This window comes from Anser cygnoides, chromosome 2 (assembly GCF_040182565.1).
Source record: "Anser cygnoides isolate HZ-2024a breed goose chromosome 2, Taihu_goose_T2T_genome, whole genome shotgun sequence".
Lineage (NCBI taxonomy): Eukaryota > Metazoa > Chordata > Aves > Anseriformes > Anatidae > Anser > Anser cygnoides.
In genome coordinates, this window is record NC_089874.1 from 111,769,591 (window position 1) to 111,790,471 (window position 20,881).

At 42.0% G+C, this 20,881-nt stretch overlaps 1 long non-coding RNA gene across 17 annotated transcripts in view; it reads left to right on the forward strand.

The window, feature by feature from the left end:
* The first annotated feature begins 47 nt into the window (after window positions 1–47).
* LOC106034949 (uncharacterized) overlaps window positions 48–20,881 on the forward strand; it is a 59,159-nt gene continuing 38,325 nt past the window's right edge. For 6 of the 17 annotated variants that reach the window (XR_010829623.1, XR_010829620.1, XR_010829618.1 and 3 more), the window contains exons 1-5: window positions 925–1,141; window positions 2,197–2,316; window positions 2,827–7,920; window positions 9,260–9,333; window positions 20,712–20,815. This is a non-coding gene — a long non-coding RNA (uncharacterized lncRNA). Of the gene's footprint in view, window positions 629–924; window positions 1,142–1,228; window positions 1,397–2,196; window positions 2,317–2,826; window positions 7,921–9,259; window positions 9,334–9,885; window positions 9,915–11,170; window positions 12,274–20,711; window positions 20,816–20,881 lie in introns of those variants that run through there. The other 11 variants (XR_010829625.1, XR_010829624.1, XR_007161107.2 and 8 more) reach the window with 10 other exon arrangements.

The window sequence follows — 20,881 nt, forward strand, 5'->3', positions numbered from 1 at the left end:
GTTATTTTTACAAAAGGTGGTTGTTTTCTCCCCCCCCCTCCTTTTTTTTTCTTCTCCCCCCCCTCCCGGCCCGCTGGATCTTGCCGTGACACATGCTCACGGCTTGAAAGAAAAGTCTCACAGCTTGACTCATCGCTGCCAGCACGTGGTGCAGCAACAGTTTATTTTCTCTCCCAGACGAGAGAAATGCGGGAGCCCTCGGCCCCGCAGCGCCAGCTCCGCTCACGCCGCTCGCCCGCACCCCCGAAGGCGAAACTCCGGGCGGGGGGGGGGGGGCTGCGCACGGGGGGAGTTAGTGTGAAAAGTAAAACAAGCCGTCATACCTTTAAATTAAAAAAAAAAGAAAGGCGTGCGGATGTGGTGTGTTTTTGTGCAGGGCAGTGCGTGTGTTTGTTTTAGTGCCGCGCAGCCACGTGCTCGCTTGTTTGTGAGCGAGGAGGCGCAGGGGCAGGCATGTCGGGCTGGGAGCGAGCGCTTTAAGCGGCTGATGAAATAATAAATTCCTACGGCGAAAACAGGGCTCGCTTCCCCCCCCCCGCCCTCCGGCTCGGCCGTCCACACAAACGCGCATTCACGGCAGAAGAGGAAGCGACGGCGCTTTTTAACAGCGAGCCCTCCCCGGCACCTCGTAACTATTTTTATATAGCGTAATTACAGCGACCTAGCCGGAGATAAAACAGCTGTTACATCCTGAACGGGGGGCACGTGCGGCTCTTGAGCAGTTGCAGTCAACGGGGCCCCGCCGCGGGGCTGGCGGCTCTCCCCGGGCTGGGCTGGTGGCTGGTGGCCGGCCGGGGGGGCTGCGGTACCTCAGGGCAGCGCCGGGCCGTTACCGGCCGTTACCGGCCGTTACCCGCCGTTACCGGCCGTTACCCGCCGTTACCCGCCAACCGCCCTCCGCTGGCCGCTGTGTGTGGAGGGAAGGGGGGGGGGGTGCGCGCCCTTCGAGCCCCGTTCCCGCCGCCTCCATTTTGTCCCCGTTCGGTGCCGGGGGGCTATGGGGGCAGCGCTCCGCCGCCCTTCCCCTCCCTCCTTCCCTCCTTCCCCGTACGGTAGGAGCGCGGAAGGAAAAGGCTCCGGTATTTTTAACGCTGAGAGCCGAGTTGTGTCTCTGGAGGGAGCGGTGACTCATAGGTGGCGTGTGAGAGCGATTTTTTTATTTTTTTCAAAAAAATATTACTATTTTTTTTTTTCTGTGATGGTTGTTTTTAAAAGTCCTGCTTCACAGCTGTGAGAGCTGACTCTTCGGGCTGGTGTTTTGAGCGCCCAAGGCTTGGTCGTGCCAAAGAAGTAATTACGGGAAGTTAACAAAAGACATGTCAGGGAGCTGAAGAGATTTTCCCCTCTACGTACGAGCCGGCTCACGCTTGTTTATTGTCCTTGGGACTCCTGGCAAGTTTGTGAACCAAACTCATACCCCCCCCACCCCCTTTTTGTTTGGTCTTTGGTGAGGTCATTTTTACGAGGGGAAGAATAAGGCTTTTCTCTCACACTGAGCTTAAACTCACTTTTAAGAGCGTTAGGAACAGCCTTTCTAACGCCGCTGGAATGCTGGTCCTGAGGAATTTACTCAAAGGGGAAAATTGATTTTGACTTAGCACATGGCTGCTTTCAAAGCTGACAGGCTGTAAAAAGCAGGAGGGTAGGTCTGCGTCCCTCGGGCTAGAACCAGAGGACCCCAGACGAGCAAGTCTTTGTGCCTAGTTCCCTGGGTACAACATGAGTAGAAAAGTGATTTATTTTTTTTTTTGGCAAGTTACTTTGTGGGTGCAAGTATTGTGGGGGGAAAGACAGAAAGTGGACTTGTGCAGTTTTCATTTATTGTCAGGGTGGGGCAATACGTGGGGTTTGTCTACAAACTCTGATGTCGTTTAGCACTTGGAGATACATATTGGAGGTTCTAGGGTGGATAAAGCTTGCCAAAACGTAGGGTGGTTGGAAGAAAACTGCTGTAGCCTTCTGTAACAGTAAACAAGCTTGAAAGAAAATGGTGTCTAAAACCATAACAGGTGATTTCATTGCTTGTTCTGAGCTGGAATTTAAGGGTAGAGAATGACTCGATTTTTGAGTGAGTTCAGTAAACTGGTGGCTCATAAGTTGATGGTGAATGTTGGCACTGGCTGCTGCTTGCGGGCAGAAGCAGTTGGTATGTAAGAAAATACACCACTTTCCATGGTTTTCTGTTTCTCTTCACAGGTTGACAAGGCTGTGGATTTAGTATTACTTAATCTGCTGGAGCTGTATCAGCACTAATCATATCTCACGTGCAGTTCATGCTGCTCACTGAGCAACTTTGGCTTCCATGCAGCTCCTTGGGTAAGTGCGTGCTCTACACATGCATCAAGATACGTCTGTACCAACAGGTTTGAACAACCTGGCTTAGCCGCAGCAAGTTCAACTCTGTCTGGATTTGTCTGTATTGACACGCTGTAAGTATGTGTAGAATTGGATTCAAAGAGGGAGAAAAAAAAAAGTGGAGCGGCTAGACTTTGAGTTGTTCAATGAACGTCTGTACCACAGGTTTGTGAGTGTTCTGTGGTCCTGCGTGCTTGCTTTTGTCCCATTGCACTGCCATATGTGATACCTTGTGTGACTAATTATACGTGTCTTATTTACAAGTGCTGTGCTTTGCAATGCTGGGACTGCATATGCCTACCAACCACTGAAGTCTCCAAGACTATGCTTTGGACATAAAAACTCCTACAGGGAGTGCTCTGGAAAATCAATATTTAGGCGTCACAGGCTTGTGGATATTTGTTATCTTAGACTGTTTGTTCCAGTTTCCCAATCATAAACTTGACAGTATTATATCCTCTCTCTTTATAGGACATCACGACAATAAACATGATGCTGATCTCTGTGGAACGCTGACTTGCCACTGAAGTGTTTGTGAGGAAACATACTACTTTATAGTTTGTGCAGAATTAAGTAGTGCACAGTAAGTTAAGCAAGTTACACCTTTCGCAACAAGAATAAAGTGATGCAACAAATAACTGTTCTTTCAGTGGATAAATCTGTCCTATGCACGGAAAAACAGTGATTCTTGTTACGGGTCACACCCATTCTTCACCTTTACTTATCCATGACATTGACTAGTCTCAGATGGTCTAGAGGAAAAGGAGGAGGCACAGAAAGCAGACATGAGGTAATATTTTCCCACAAATGTCCCATCCTATTCTTTAATAGTTAGATACAAGCCCTGAAGCAATAGCTTAATATAACTTATTTTGTTACTGAGATAGGTGGATGGTTTTTATTCTGGTATAAATGTTTAATATCTTTATGGTATTTAAACGTTGTAAGGCAGTCAGTGGCAGAGTACCATGTTGAATTGTGAATTACATAAAAAGGCATTTCTTTTGTTTTTCTTCTTAACTTTATTTCATTGAATATCCTCTTGTGCTTTGAGACAAGGAAAAGAAAGTTCCTGGTTTTTACCTTCTCTATACCATTCATTATTCTATGTGCTTTCATCATGTCTGCTTTCGAAGATAAAAATAAATAAATCGGTTTTCTCAGTCTCTTTTCCTATGAGAATTGCTCCCAGCTTTTGATTGTTGTCTTGGTTCTTTCCCAAGTCTATTTGGTCATACAGTATTCCATTTTTCAGTAAAGGTGACTTATGCTCCATGCAGTATTCTAAGCGAGGTTATGCCTCTGATTACAATATATATGTATTTGATATTACTCCCTGACCTATTTCTTGTGGAATCCAGCATGTTAGGCTTTATTTTTGGCTGCTGCTACATACTGAGCAGAGGGCTCTAACAACTTTGGAGAGTATATAGCTTGTTTGAAGTTTCTCTTATATGTGGTTTTGTATTCATCTTGGTGTTGAGCTTCTCTTATTGCATTATTCATTCATGCAACGAGAGTCACACTGAAGTTACTCGCAAGTCTCCCTTTTCCCAGATACATTTTTGATAGCTACAGACTTCAGCACCTCACTCTTCTTTACCTGTCCCGTTTTTTTTTTTCTCTCTCTCACTGGGCTGAGTTAATATATTAAAACAGAGTACAGGACCTGGATGCACCCTACTGTTAACCTTTTGTCATAATAAAAATAAGCCATTTAGCCTTGCACTGTGTTTCTCTTGCTCTAACCAGATTTTCATTCGTGACAATTGTTTGCCTTTTCCCCTAGCTTGTTCTTTGTCTGGTAGCTCCTTGCATGGAACCTTTTCAAAAACTTCGGAAATCAAAATTATGCCAGCCAGCTGTGCTCCCATAATTAGAGCACACTTTGCCGCCGTTGTGAAAGGGGGGAAAAAGGGTAAATCAAAGTTGTGAACACAATCCTAACGTTTCAGAACTTCTCTGTAATAGACTCTGCAACTTGGATGTGCTTTACGCTCTTTTATGTGTGCGCTTTTCTGCTTGTCAAAGATCAAACAGGAGGCAAAGCTCAGGAATCCCATATGTGGAATCACACTGATTCCTGTCTGGTATGGCGTCAGGTCTGCAACCTTTCGGTTCTCAGCATGGGCTTCAGTACAGACTTGAGGTAACAAGTAGTCGTTACCATTCCTGATGAAGATCAGCTGCGACAGTGATGCATGCTTGCCACTGAGATTTTTAGACACCAGTAAAGAGGAATGCTGCTCCTGTAGCAGGTTTTAGTGCTGTCTTTCTCTGGGGCCTCCTACAACTCTTCATGTGCCAGCCCTTGCTCCTTTATTTCCACATAGGCCTCCCCCATGTCTGTGCCTCAGTGTATAAGCATATGGAAATAGAGTGTTATCATGATTACTACAGAGGCAACTTAAGTACATGCAGTAATGTTATGACTATAAGGCAATGCAGAAACTTCATAAATGGCATAATCACTTCTGCTCCGAGACTGAAAGCTGCACAGATACTCGGGGGAGTGGTTTACGAAGCTTGCATTAACGTGAAAGTGTACAATTTGAAGTCAGGCCACTGTGTAAAATTAAAATTAAAAGTGAATTATAGATTTAATCTTGCTTAGAGTAACAGTGTTCACTTTCAGGTTTTAACTTAAAACGAAAGCGTGACTAGGAACGGACCTCAAGCATGTAATTCCACAGTTTATGCAGAAATGAGCATTTTTGTCCACCACAGATGCATCTTGTACCTGCTTTACCTTCTTGTCTATGGTGGGGGGTAGGAGGCGGGGCTCTGGCTCTTATCTTTAGTGTCACACAAGTGAGCATATCATAATCAGCATGACAAATGACACGGTCGTTAACAGTCTCAGTCTAGTTCAAGAACTTGGGGCATGGGAGAAAACAGATCCTTCTTTCCTGAAATTTGAAACTGGGTGCAATTTTGCAATTTATGTAATCAGTTTTTGCTTATCTGGAAGAAGAAAAGCAAGTAAAGTGGGTATGGCTGACCAAAAAAATGTGGTTTGGGGATTTTTTTTCTAATTGTGGGATAACTAACCTGCTTTTACCACAAACTGGTGCATATCAAGAACAAAGCAGTAGGCTTACTGCGATGCACCCCAAACAAGGTGCAGCTCTCCTAGCTGAACTTAAGATACCAGAACGTCTATCTCCTCTTAAGCTTTTTCATCTACAGACTGTTTCTTTTTGTATGAAAATCACCTAATAAAGCAATGAAAACAAAGCCTAAAACATATCTGCAATTGATACTTGATATTTCTCAGGGGCAAAATGTTAATTTAAAATGAAAAAATCCTGACTACCTCTCTCTGCACACTTTCTGTTTAGTGTAGTCTAGTCTAAACAAAATAATTTAATGGGTCAGCAAAGTATTTGGTTAGTGTCTACACTAAAAAAAATAAAATTGTTTTTAAAAGAATTGCTATATTTCAGGAACATTATTTAAAAAGTTATCTCTGTCCTTATCAGACAAGGTTAAGTTGTGCTTGCAGAAGCACAAAACATGTGGTCATAATGAAGGAATTACTATACTAAATATTACTTGGTATAATAAATACCATGATTGGTTTTCTTTTTAATACAAATCTAACTTGGAGTACTTGTTATGGTCTGGGAACTAGCAAAGTGACACCAATAGAAGGTGAAGGTGAGTGTCGGGGAAGAAAAGGCTCGGAAGACAGACCTCTTGGAAGTCAGCTTAATACTTGGAAAAAATGAAGTTCTTGCTAAAGGTGCAGAGTTGCCATTCCCTGTCTTTTGTCATTTTACTTGTGTAGAAAATAAATGCCTTCTGAGACCTCAGATTTTCCATGTCTGTTTAGCAGAATATAAATGTTGATATTATTTGTTGGATATAATAGTATAGAAAAACCTATTCATATGTTATCTTGTGCTGAACAAAGATTGAAAGGATGCAGATTAATTTAAAAATAGTGAGATTTTATGACAGGCCACAGTTAAACACTGTATATTGAATTTGGAAAAGTTTTCACTGCTGTTTGTGCTGTACCTGCTCTGAATATATGCTGGAGGCCCTGGGAAATTCCAAGTTACCAGCTTTGTACCTCTGTTGGTATTGCGTTCACTTTTTTTTTCCTGCTGTGATTATTTTATTAATCTTAACTGTTGTACCATTTAGCGGTCATATTATTATCATCTATAATTTTCACATATCAAAAGAACATTCTGTTTGCAGCTAAATATTATAGATATTAGGAAGAATTCTGAGTGTGACCAGTCAAATTTGCGGCATGATGGCACAACATCATCAGTTGAAGATCTAAACAAGCTATTAATATTATTTTATTTTCTGAGCATTTATGTACAAAGTACTCTACTGAGAAAATTCAGTGCCTTCTTGAGAGGCCCAGCCTTAAAGAACAAGTTTGTAGTAATAGGGACTGGTGCTTCTATTCTGCAGGTGATATTAGTAAGCTGCTATTTTCACCTGGGTGGAGCCCTGAAAAGGAGGCTTAATGACTCAAGAAAGGGGTTACATTTTCACTGCTGAAAAAGGCGTGTGAGGTTTTTAAAGTGATAGGTAATGGGTGTTGGCTACCTTTCTGTAAAATCCTAGACATAGCCCGAGGCCCTAGACTTCTGAAGGCAACTGCATGTTGTGATGACTTGGGACTGTGCCTGTCTGCAGGTATGATCTAGTGCACCAAGAAGGATCCCTAAACCTGCCTGTGGCCCATTTGAGGAAAGAAAGGAAGAGCTGCAGTCAAAGGAAATAGGGAAATGAATTTGACCAAGACTTTGTTGCTTGCCTTTTTTTTTCCTCCTCTTCTTCGAGAGGATCACAGTGCTTGGGTGGAGGCTCTTAGTTGCTCAGCCTCAGTACTTCAGTACTGTGGAGAATAAGCCCAGTCTATGTACTTGATTTTAAAATGCAAACCCTGAAGGGCTGCAGATAAAGGAGGAGTGAGCAGGACAGAGAAATAGGTATATATGCTGTCTACACTCAATAAGGATGATGTTCCTCAGTCTGAATGGGGCTTTCAGGGTCTCTATGTAGCATGCTCTTTCTACAAACATTCAGCCAGTGCAGCACTTCTTAGGACAGACTTTGGATGTGTGAGGTCCCGGGCAACCTGTCAGCAAGTGATCTTTCACAATGTCAAAAATGCAGCTGAGGCCACTTGGATCTCAAAACACAATGACCCCAATCTATGTATCTCTTCTGGGGACAGTATAGGACCTGTGACAACACTTAACTTTAAATAGTGTGAGAAACCTTAGGTGAGTAGCTCTTAAGAGTAACTGCTCAAGCCACATAAATATTTTTGTGATGGTCTTCATGATTTCGATCTTCTTTGGGGACACGGTCAAACGCAAGAAATCACACTGGAGTACATTTTCAGCACTTCATGGGTGCTCTCTGGCCTGTATAATTAGCTAGGTGCGAAGAGCCATAGCTAATTGTTCTTTGTCCTGCAGCTGGCAGAACCACGCTGTTTTTCCAGAGCGTCCTGGGAACTTGGGGAAGTTGTGCCGATGGGTTAGGAGACACTGAACATACAAGCAGTGGAGTTTGGATCCCCAGTATGAAGTGAGTGTATTAATAGCCTAACTGTAAGCACACTTGGATTGAAAACTAGATCAGTGGTGTGCAGACTTCATGTCTTGTTAAGAAGACCTTCTAAGTAAGAAGTGAAGCTAGGTGAACAAACTACCCTTATTCAGCAAATACAAGACTTTACACGGCTGCTAAAATAGGTTGATCAGGTAAGTGTTAAACCCCTGAAATTTACATCTTCCCTCCATCCTTGCAGTTAAGAGGCATAGTAATAGCTACACATCCCAATACCAGGGAATGTTGAGGCTCTCTTATACCTACCCCACCTCTCTACCCCTTATGAGGTCAGACAGAACCTCACAAGTCTAAGGTCATTAATCTCCTTAGGAGCTGGACTCGAATCACCTGGATGCTAACGGTCTTGTGTGGGATGCTCAAATGGCTGAGGGTCCAACTTCATCTGTTCAGAGATAAGCAAGCCTCAGGTGTGGAGCTGTTTGATTAACTGGTTTGTCCTGAAAAGTGTAGCAGAAGGCCACAGCTTGAGTGACTTTTTATGCTGTTTACAGCTTTTCAGGGTGCTAATTGACTATCTTACCTGTGTGCAGTTAAGGCAGATAATTGACACCTAGCTGTTTCAATCAAGTGTGCCTGAAGACACTAAATCCAAGCAAGCTGCATTCCTGGGTAGCGTTTCTGTTTAAAAATCATGTTAGTTGAAATATTTTAATTGGCCAAGTAACTTCTTTGAAGGCAGAACCTTTTAGCCTTAAAAGTTAAATCAAAACGTTGAAAGCTACAAAAATCCCGCATTTATTTTTGACTTGTTAGCTGAAAGCTAATTAGTATTGAACAAATGCACGTTAGCGGTGTGTTCCCACTCATTTCTGTGGGAAGAAACTGCTGGTGATTTTAATACTAGATCGCGTACACCTGCAGCTAATTCTAGTGAACACAAAGCACCAGAGTCTGTGAAATGGTTAACCTGTCTCTGCCTATTCACCGCTAACATGCCTACCTCATGCTGCAATACACAAGTGCCCAGCCATGCATGGTTAGGTCCTGCGGTTAGCAGGAGTGTTCTGGAGCCAGGGCTGCTCCTGTTGAGTCATACTTCTTGTTCTAGAATAAAGAGCCTCCTAGTTACCACTGCTAACTGAGTAGATGCTACAGCATAGGTGATGTACGACACTGGCACTGGCTTGAAACCTAAGGCCTAAGTGGCTGTAAGTACTCACCCTCACTGAGAGTTTGGCAAATTTGGAGAGGAGGAGCGGGGAATTTACACAAGGTGTAGGCTTTCAGTCTGTGTTTGAGTTAACAGAGGTCTGAAACCGCTGAAATGAATGTATCCCTCTTTTTTCTTCCTTAGGCATCCCCCTTAAACCGAGCTTTTGTCTGGTTCTTTAACACATACATTGAATCGCATGTTTGAGAGAGGTGGAGGTAAGGATTGCATAAAAGACATCACTCGTTGCTTATTAATGAATCTGGCGTTATTAAGTGTCATCCTTCAAAACATTTCTCAAAATACTTAGAAGTAGAATAGCTTTACATTGTATGACGTTAAAAATCTGACAATTATTATTCACTCTGAATAAGGGGGTTAAATAGTGTTGCATTATTCGGTATTTTGTTGAATGCAGAAGTTTAAAGATTGTTAAATGATTGTTAGAGATTGTTCAATGCTATAGAGATAAAGCACTGAGAGAAAACTACTGGTTTCTTACAGTTCTGTGCTGTTTCTTGCCTTATTTCCTAGCAGTACGGTAAATGTACCTGTAGTCTCAATACAAAAGCATGCAACATTGCTCATAAAACAAAATTTGATTTCTTGGATAGATCCTACCAATTTAAAAGAAAAAAAAAATGAGTAATTACACAAAATGTATTTATCTAATCTATTTTGTTGCCTCACGTTAGTACACAGAGTGCTTTAAACTGCTGTTCTGTTTTACATGTGTGGATATGACCTGTATGTATGTATTCTCCATGCAGAATATTTTAAGAGCTCAGCATGTCATCAGGTAAAATGTTAGTTAGAAATAGTTTCTGACTTGTCGTAGTCTATAATCTATGTATAAACCAGTGTGTCCCAGTGATACTAGGGAATTAGACCATGGTTTAGGTTTATTGTTTATATGAATTATTTGATTACATTGGTTATATAGGATTACATGCAAAGAAATTGTAAGAGGTAGGCAGAAAGAAAAAGCTTCATTTGTGTTGCAAATACTGCAGTTAGTTGTATTGTAAATACATGCTCATGTGTGTGCTTAAGAACACGTATGCAAACATAGTAACCTGTCCTGACCTTCACAGTTGGTTTAAGTCTCAGAAGAAAGCACAAAGCAGTGAACTTCTAGCACTGCATGCATACATTGGTATATCTCTGTGCGTGCAAATATGCACACGGTGCTATTAGTTATATCTCTGATTCTCGACAATGACATTTTGTCATTGTTCATTGTTGTCTTACTACCACAGGAATAATCATACACGTGTAGATGGAAGGTGCTGCTTTGCACATTTGGTAATGATGTTGTTTTTTTGAATACTTATTGAATGAAATGAGACACCTCTGTAGAAGTTCTTTGTAGATTGTCCAGAATTTATGTCCTCCACAAATGACACCTGTCATGCTAAATTAACTTTGAGCACCAGCAGCAATATGATCTCGTCACTGGGGCATTCCTGCTTCATTAATTAACTGAGGTGCAAGGTGCTTAGTTTTGATGAAACACCACACTAATATAGCCATGCTACTTTTCACTCTCAAAGCTGACTTCAGACCTTCGTATCCACATAAATGTTATGCACCACAACTGCTAAGACAGAGTCATGCTGATGATTGTTTTCAGCAATGCCCTGAAATGACAAAATAGTTTAAGTGCTGTTTCAGAAGTACAGTGTCCCTGTCAGAAATGTTAGTGGCCCAGTGTCAGGAGTAGCTCGAAGTGGCAGAAAGGCTGCAGGCGCTGGTGGAGATAAACAGGAGGCCACTTGGACTGTGGACTGCATAGACAAGTAAGCTTCTTTGAGTGGGGGGCTCAACGTTACTCAAACATCCGCACTTTAAGTGTCTGGGTGCATTCAGAGTTTGGAAGTGAGACTTTGGCCTAGTTCAGACTTACGGGAAAACTTCCATGCACTTCAGCGAGGCAGGGTGCTCTAAATGCTGGTTCTGCTAGCGTTCAAAGAGGCTGTGCCTTTCATTAATTTAATTTCTGCAGTATGAATGGACCCGATCAGCAAATTAATAAAGTGTAACTTGCTTTGACAGAGCCAGAGGGAGACATAAAAGAGATATACTGGAGACAGGAGAATGAGACGTGCTGCAGAAGAAACAGTGAGGCTGCCCATGAATGCCTGGTGATGGCACATGGTGCTGTGCTGTCAGTCTGTTGACTCATGTACACTTCAAAAGAGCTCCCAGGGGAGGCAGTTATACGAGTCACTGCCTGATGCACTGTAAATCATGACTGCTTTTTTTTTGTTGTCTGGATGGGCCTTCAGCGTGCCTAATGCTGCTTTGAAACATCATCTGATGTTGCTGGAACTCAGGGATTTCAATGAAAGTGGGGCAGAGGGATGAGGGGAAACGGGTCCTCGCAGACCAGATCAGTCTGAGGTACTCCTGGGTTGGCTGGTATCTGTTCTGTAGTATCACGTACTGCTGGTCAAAGCCAATAAAGCAGCAGGAATCATGAGCTCCATGGAGGTTATGCTGAACAGGGATGAAACCAAAATCTTAGCGTGCTCTGTCTGGGGGAAGCTGTACTCCTAAACTCAAAACTCCTAAAGCTTGATCAGGTGCTGTGGCACCAAATAAGCTTTGAAATGCTACAGTCATTAATATTGTAGTAGAACCCCATGAGGGAGTTTACTGTGGGTTCCTATGGAAAGGAGTTCACAACTGTGTTGCCCTTGTTTGCTGGTCTGCAGGGTACATCCATAACTTGAAAAGCTGTGGGCCAGTTTCAGATGCATTTTGCAGAATGGAAAAGGCTTATTCTTCTTAATCAGAACAATTAGGTAGAGGCATGAATATCCCTGCAGGAAGGAAAGGCTTTGACAGAGGTTCAGGTATGTTCTTAATAACAAACCCATAAGGGGGAATTCTGAAAGCCCTAAGCACAAGAGAAACGGTGATCAGTTTGTGTCTCAGTTGAAATGGGATGATACAATCGTGAGACACAAATATGCAGATTAACATGGAAAGCATTTCATTCCCTGTGGAATTATGTGGGCTTTTTAAAGATTTGATGTGCTGTTTGTGTTTGTAAAGCCAAAGTTGTGCTGCTTACGGTTATGAGCACATGAGCATAACCACAGTGATTGCACAGATGATGAGTGACTTACTAACACCAAATCTGAGGTCTACTTGACTTCTCTCCACAAAATAAATAAATAAATAAAAAAGTTTGTCTTGGTGAAGTTAGTTTTGTGCAAAGTTATTAAACAGGAACTTGTCTTACCAGAATTCAATTTCTAGGTTCTAGCACCAAGAAGTCAATAATACTTTCAATTGTTTTCCTCCTCTTTTTGATTACAGTAGATCAACAGTGAAATTTAAACGATGGGTAACTGGTGACAAGGCTTTTATTTCAATTGCTGGTAGTAGTACAATGATGACTTCAACTATGCTGTTGGAAATATTTCTTTTTAATTTTGAGTAAGCAGTAATGGAAATCAGTTCTCTTAAACTAGTTGAAGCAACGGCTGTTCCTGTAAATTCAAAGCACAGAATCAGCTACGTAAAGACTTGCAGATCAAAGAGGATACGGTTATGAAACATATTAAACCTCATTGTAATATCCAAGTCAGAAATTATTTATTAACCTCTGGTGCTGGCAGTCCAGGAGCTCCTAGAGCTGTGTGGTGTTGCTTCTTGCTTTGGTGCTGAGAATGGAGGAAATCCCCCTTCTCTTGAGAGTGCCAAGGAGATAATTTTGATCTATTTTAAAATTAACAGGAGGTGGTTAGGACATTCAGCTTCTCACGTTGCTTCACAGAACCCAAGAGGGCTATTTCAGATGTCCTTAATTAATTCGCTGATGTCATGATTTCCACATACTTTGAGAACAGAACAGGTCCCTGTTTGCTAACTCATACTTGCGTGGCTATCAGAGCTTATAGGGTGGGTGCTCCTGTTCTGCCAATAGCAGTGATCACAGCAACTAGAGCCTGGAAGAGATTATGTCCAGCCACGAAGACACAACAGAACCACTAGTGTGCCGACCTCAGATCTGATTTGCAAAACACTTGAAATACACCTTAAATATGTGTATAGCTCTTGTTAGACTAGGAGAATTGAGTCTTTGCCTAAAAAGAAATTTTTTTTAGAGGCCCAAATGTATCTGGATGCTGCAAAGAGTAGGCCCAGGTTTTACTTGCCCTAGGAAATGAGTATGGGGAAGGGTTTACTGTGAATGCTCAGATAATGTGGGCATGCTGTGTTTCTAAATTCACTACCTGTTGTCAGTCAGTGATCTCTGCTGGTGTACCTTCAATGAAGTGGCTAAAGTGGGGTTCAATGGAATGGTTTTGCAGGTGGTAGTGAGCGTAGAAGCTGCTGCTGGGACAAGATGGGAATTTCTTTATGATTGTGCTATCTAGTCCTCCTGTGAGTCAGATACGGATGTCCTAGCCAAAACAAAACACAAAGCAAACCTATCCTTATCTGAGCTGCGGCTTCCCTGATTAGCATATCAGGAGAGCTGGACTAGTAATGAATTACATATCTGAATTCTAGCAAGGCAGGTGTTGTCTGTCAAATGTGTGCCAAAAGCCCCAGTGTCAACAGCGAGGGTGAATGATGTAATGCCACCTTACAGCCAGAACCATCCTGAGATCATGAGCTCATTTCATATAAAATAATGATTAGCTGGAAATACCTCTTTGTCATTAGTAATCTGCCAAAAGATTTACTCGTTAATTTTCTCTTGAACGTGGCAAGGAATACTGGGGCAGCTCTTGCTGGTAGAGCCTTTTGTTGGGCCAGAACCACCGAATCAGATGTTTTGACCATGCTGCTGCCAGCATCTAACCTAAAAGCCATTTTAAACTGATTGTAGAATGATCATCTGAAAACGCAGTGCAGATGCAAAGATGTGCCACTCACCGCATGTCTCTCTTCCGTGCCGTGCTTCATTGCAGCAGGAGAAAGGAGTGGGAGGATAAGCTGACAGGGAGCTTTGGCAAGGATCCCCGTGTGCTACTTATATCTTTAGCTGTATTTTCCAGGCTCTTGTAGCTGTTAGAGTGAGTGATAATCTTGGGAGACCTCAGAATTCTCTAGTATTCCATGAGGAACTTGGGCAATTCTGTTAGGAAATATTACACTATTTTGAAGTAGTACAATTTTGTAGAGATGGATATAAGTGAGACCATAAAGATAATTGCAGAGAATTCTATGGAATATAGCTTATTTGGGAAAGAAATTATTTGCCTCCCTCCCTGCCCCTTTTTAAATCGCTCAGTAGGTCTCTAGGTTAGTGGTAGGGTGGAAGGAGAACCCTCCCTACCCCCCTTACTTTCATTTTCCCCCTTGCTATTATTCATTTGGAGAACATCTGAATTATATGAAATTGCCAACACTGCTATTTATGCTGTAACATGAAAAGAACAAATTATGTAAAATAATATTATATTTTGCTTTTTTAAAGTATCAGGTTATTTATCAGTCATAGAAGCTATTTCTAACCTAAGTATATGTTTCTCTACTACTGAAATTTCAGTGTGAAGTAATTGCTGAAATCTTTCTCATTTTTCTTTTTATCTGTACTTGGCCTTCATTGACTTTGAAGTTTGGTTCAGGTCAAATTGTACATTCATCTTCTAAAGCATCTGACATGATAACTTCAGTTTGTCCTTTAGATACTGAAAGCTTATGTTTCTGTTCAACTTTAATTCGGTTCGTGACGGTCTGTACCAAAATTATTAGAGGCATTGAATGATTTATTTGTGAAGAAGAAATAAGAGGCGTGCATCAGGCATTGCACAGACTTTGCAAGAATGTATCTTAGATAGGAAAAAAAGCTCTCGAATTTTGCTGCAGCTATCACTGGTCAGTTTGTTTTCTAATAAAATCTGATTTATGAACCATGAAAACAGGGCCCCTGAAAGCTGTCTGTCCACTGAGAACAATTCATTAATTAGCACTTTTTCAGTCGTGATTATGGGAGATACAAACTTACGTATTGTAATTTCCTTTTTGCCCCTGGGGAGTATAATCAGTGTAATACACCTGTGTCTCCACGTACAGTCATATGCACCGGGGTAAAAGTGTCATAGATACTTTATAATACTATCTTTATAATCTATGTAAAGATTTACATTTTCTGCATCCCCATGTCTAGCAGATGTCTGTCATCATTCCGCTTGAGGCTTTTGCACTCCCCATAATGGAGACTGCATTAGGACATCCATTCTGAGTTATGAGCTCTCTTCCCAGAAGAAGCGTTGAGGCACCTCACAGAACAGCCACTGTAGGACAGTTTTTGGCTTGAACATGAAATTCTTGGATGAGGCCCTTGGAGTGGAGGACTTTGGATTTTTATTTTTTTTTTTTAGTTTTCATTTCTTTCACTTTGCTTTTACACAAGGGAACAAGCTTGGCAGATCGACCTGCTGCCTCTCAGTAGGACAAGAGGAGGGAGAGCCTGTGGGGCTGAACAGACACATAGGAGGTTGAGCATGGTTCTCTGTAAACAGGAGTGCTTCGTGAGAGGGGGAAAAAGGAAAAGCTTTGACTAGCTTGAAACGCTGACAAAACTTAGGCTGATGTGGAGGCAACGCCAAGTCCGTGGAGTGAGGAAGTCCCAGTCCTGGTGTTGCTTTACAGAAGCCTGTGACTCTGCAGCGACTGGTTGAGAAATTCCTTTGCTAAGCCTGAGTACCATGTGTTTCGGGTTGGGCTCTTTTTTTTTTTTTTTTTTTTTTTTGGTGTGCCTGGAGGTGTGTCAAACTAGAATTACAACACCGAGGAGGAGTTCTCAGAACATGTAAGTAGATTACTAAAAGGGAAAGGAGAGCCTTGGATATGTAAGGCAGCACTTCAAAGCTCTGTGATAGCTGGGTCATGAAGCACTGACTCAGGGGAGGATTTGCACAAGGAGTCTGAGCCTGGCGGAGAGCAGTGCTGATCCAGAGCTAGATTCAATAACCAGGTCAGCTGAAAGATAACCAGGTCAGTTTAAAGATAGTTGGCTTTGGACTCAGCTGAGCCTTCGTTAAGGCTAGCTGTTATCCCAGGCCCAGAGGCTGAGCCTTAGTTCTCAGTGAAAGGTTGGAGCAATCTTTGATCCTGCAGCTTTTCATGCCATGAATAATCTTGATGTCCAGAAGAGCAAAAGTAGCAGAAAAAGGCTGCTATTGTCTTCCATGGCAGCTTTTGGGCACTTCTAGTCTGGTAGCATTCGTGGAATGGGAAAAATGTGATCCTGTGGTTCTTTACACGTCCTCATTTGCTGTGGTATTGTGGGCAAGTTATGATCCCCATTTAAGAAGAGGAGATGGAGATGCTTTATGGGGGAGCTGGATTAGTATGTTACAGAGCCTATATTTAGCCTTTATTATGTGTTCTTTCTTAGTGCCTTACCGGGAGGTGACGTGTATTCCGTGTAGCACTGAGAATGCCTTTAACCTCTTCCTATTCTGATTGTGTTTTATCATGAGTTTACCTCTGATATCAATGAAATTATTACTTACGATGTTTATTCCCTGAGGCAGAGGAAATTAGGTTCTTGTATTTTTTACTTTTTTTTGTAACTATGAGAGTCCTTGACATTGATTGTAGTCTTCCCTTGCTCTGTGTAGCTTCACATCTCAGCACTAGCGCTGAAGTATTTCTGGAGCTTAACTATAACACAGCTCTTTCAGTAGCTCCTGGTAAGATAATTAGTTGTCAAAGCTCAGTTAAAGAGGATAAAAAGAGAAAATCTTTACTGAAAATAATTGTTAGCATTTCTGTAAAGTGTCCTGCATAAAAGACTGGAAGTTTGGAGATCTCAGTAAAGGCCTTTACTTAAATGCTCTGACACACTTGAATTACTTTGCTCAGAGAGTTATTGTTTGCCAGCCGTGCAGTGGTAACTGCCCCTGTGTATGTGCTGCTAGGTTATAGGAAACCCAAGGTAAAATGTATTAGCGGGAACCTCCAGGGCAAAGGTTTAACTAAATCATTCTGTCTCCTCTTAGTGATGTGCTAAAAGCAACCACATACTGTGTTCTTGTAGGACCCTCTGAGTTGTCATAATTCAGTCATGCATCAAGATCCTGAGGTGGAACTGCCCTGGTAGAGTAGTTAAAACCTGTATCTGCAGTGTTTCGTGTTTGGTGCCAGTATTGTTTGTTTTCAAAACAGCGGATTAAATGGGGAGGGTTTGGGTTAGATCTAGTTACCTCCTTAGAAAGAGTGATTATGCAATTTAAAAAGTATTTTGGAACTAATGGCCTGAGTTCTTAGTGCTGGTCATCCCCGCATTTGCTGAAGTACAAAGTCTAGCTTTGTAAATGGCATTTGTCTGAGGGGGCAGCCAGCCCTTGGCTTAATCCCTAACGCTGACTCTGTGGAGGGAAAATTTGGGCTGAATTTACTTTAACAAATGAATGCATGCCATGATACGCTGTCACCACGTCCTGTTCCTTCATTCATACCAGCTGGGAAACAGGAGAGAGTGTATACCAGCTCCAGCCTGGCCCATGTATATGCTGCTGCCCCGCATGGAAGGAGAGGCAGAGGGATGCTGATTGATGTCAGATCTTCTCCTGAGAGGACAAAGTGGGCCATGGATGTGTCCTCAGCACCTTCAGTAACCCGAGTAGTCTCTAAAGTTCATAACCCTCAAAAAAAAAAAAAAAAGGAGAAGAAGAAGAAACTGTTCTATGCAACATTGCTGGAATGGTTTATCCCTTACAACCACATTAATATACAGCTGAACTGAGTTACTCTTCCACTTTTTTTTTTTTGCTTGTATCTCCATCTGTTTGTTCTCAGAAAGCTATTTACATTATGTGTTTAGTACCATTTCTGATATCGTGTGATCAATTCTCACCCATAGGTCAATTGATAAAAATCAGCAATCCAGAGGTCTGGGTCAACCCTGTTGTTGTGCAGTATCTCATTTTCTCCGTGATCTGAGACCTAGAATTGATACTATGAATATGATATATTCATAATTCATATTATGAATATGATGGCCATGATTTAGGACCAGAACTAGGATAAATTGATTTTGATATTTTCTAGAGGAAGAATACATTGTTTCCTGAGTTTATAGCCAACACAGCAGGCAAGAGGAAAGGAAAATAAGGTCATTCTTAGAAACTTACGTTTTCAGATCATTTTACTGATTTCCTTGGTTGAACTTGCATAAATCTGTGACATTCTAAGGAATTCCAGATTCAATTCAGACCATCAGGTAACTACACTTATGTGCAGGCAGACAGCCTTGCTCTGTTGCTTTTGCATTTAAATCCTCTTGTGGGAGGATTGTTCTTCCAAGTCACTGGCTGAGCAAACAGGAGGATGAACCAGAATAGCTGTGGTTTCCAGTATCATAAGGACTGTTCAAGTCCTCCCTAAGACTCACGTTATGATCTTTCTCCCTCTGTCTTCATTCTCTCCTGGAGCAATTTCTCTACTACACTGGAAACTTACTGTCCTTTTTTTTTTCTTTTTTTTTTTTTTTAAACCATGATCTTTAAATCTGGCAAGTCATTCAAAGGTTATGCAAGTCATTAACTAGAACAAGTATATGCTGCTTAGTCATGAAGTGACACACATCCCAAGGGAATGTTTCAGCTCCTGGATTCCAGGCTGCTCTGTAAGAGAACTTTTCCAGGCTCTTGTAACTAAATATTTGTAGAGTCAGAGAGAGAGAATTGCTTCTTCTCTCACTCAGCTGTTATCACTGAGTGTGGCTCATATCTTTGCTTTAGTGGATGTGTAGTTAGTTATACAAAGCTATATACAGCTATTTAAACAGTTTCCCTGATAGAGTCTTACCCAAGAACGACCCATGGCTTTATGGTGTAGACACAGAATTACAGATCCCTGGGTTAATGTCCAGCTTAAGGACGTGAAACAAGATCTCCCGCATTAGCTGTAAATACTCTAACCACTAAGCTAATATGAGAAGATAAGTGCTAAACATACAGGAAAAACATCTTGTTTTGGCTTTTGTGAGCACTACCTATACCTTAGTGATGGCCAGAGCTGACCTGCAGGCTCAGGTTGTCCTGGTGAGCACTAGAGGACAAGCCTGGTTGAAGAATGCTGCCCTGAGATTTCACGGACCTGCTTCAGTCAGTGACATGCCTATCGGGTGATGTAGGCACCTATCAGGTGATACAGGACGGGTCTGAGGACAAACACCCAGCCATGCAAGTGGAGCTACCTGCAGGGATAAAAAGTGCCTTCTGCAGAAATCAGTAGTGCTTACAGGCATCTAGTAGTGTCGATGGTGGAGCTTTTATTCTGTTTATATGCTACTGGACTTACTGATATAGGAAGGGAATAATTTATATCTGTCCCAATATTGCCATTGAAAAACGAACAAAAAACCACCACTCCTGTTTCTAGATGCTGCTTGACCAATTTGAAAATCTGACTAGAAAGACTGACTGCATTTCAACTCAAGACATAACACACAACATGCTTTAGGGAACACCACCTACCCTTTCCCCTCCAAAAAGAAGCCTTTAACAGTCTTGTTTTTTCTTTTTTTTTTTCTCTCGGGAGCTTTTTCATAGATGCTGGAAAATATATAGGCTTTGCAGCATGGACAGAAGATCAGTAAAGCAAATGGTGTATTTCAGTCTTGGTAGGCGGTAGGAAACTGAGCACACTTTTTGGAGAAAACTGCCAGACTGCTCACTTCAAAGAGTAGCACAACCTGATAGATCCCAGGGCGGCTCAGAGCTCTGTATAGCAAAACCAACCGCTTAAATTCAGTCTCCCACTAAATACCTAGCCCATCTGAATTCGAAGCATTAGTGCCTGTTAAAAACTGTCCCTCTAACTAAGGAACTGCTCAATTCTGCAATAGTTTCAGTGTCTGTGTACGTTAAAAATGCAATGTGACGTGAAGAAAGAGGAAGAACAGTTTTCGGTGTTATGTTTCCATCTGTGCTAGTTAGCCTAACTGTTAATTGAACGCCAGCACATTCCAGGTCTTTGCTCAGTTACCTGGGGTAAATGCAAAGAGGGTTTATTGGCATTGTTTCAGATTTATGCTGAATTAAGTCAGGATGTGAAATCAGGATGTGGCCTAAACCATAGCAAGTACGTTTTCCTACAGTTCTCTTTTCAGTGCTTACTTCAGTTTATGTTGACAAATATTGCTTGCTTTTTCTACTTGTCTTTTTTTTTTTTTCCAACAGTTATTCTGAAAATAAGTACGATTGATGTTTAGGCTTGATTTAATGATCTGAGTTTGAGGTATTTTCTTTGCTTCAGCAACAGCAGAGTAGAAGGACAGGACAACGATACATAATTACATGTAAAATAAATTAGTTCAGTCAGTCTTCTGGGGAGGCACTGCGTGCTGCTCCTTGATCCGTTTGTACGTATTAATTTATCACAGTTTCTAATCTGAAGACTCGCAAGCAGTCCCCACATTCACACCTTCCCATTGACAGCACTCTAGAGCAGTGGGACTGCCCAGCCAAGCTGCTCTGGTGGGTACATCGGTCTCCTCAGTCACTACCCAAAGGTGGCACGGCTTTCAGCAAAACCTTCAAAGGGCCCTACAGCATCCTTGGTTTGTGTTGTGGGCAAGCAGTGGTCATGTCTGTATCACACTTTCTCCGTTTCCCAGAGGGAAGAGAGAATAACAGGGACCTGAGCTGCTAACTTCACGTGAACAAGACAGGTGTTACAGGCATGGTGCCGTATCTGCTCCTACGTTCAGCATTTGGTCTGGTGAGTGTGAAAGGTCTCACCTCCCCTGGTTGGGATGCTTTGCATGCAGTAGTGATGTAGGATGTT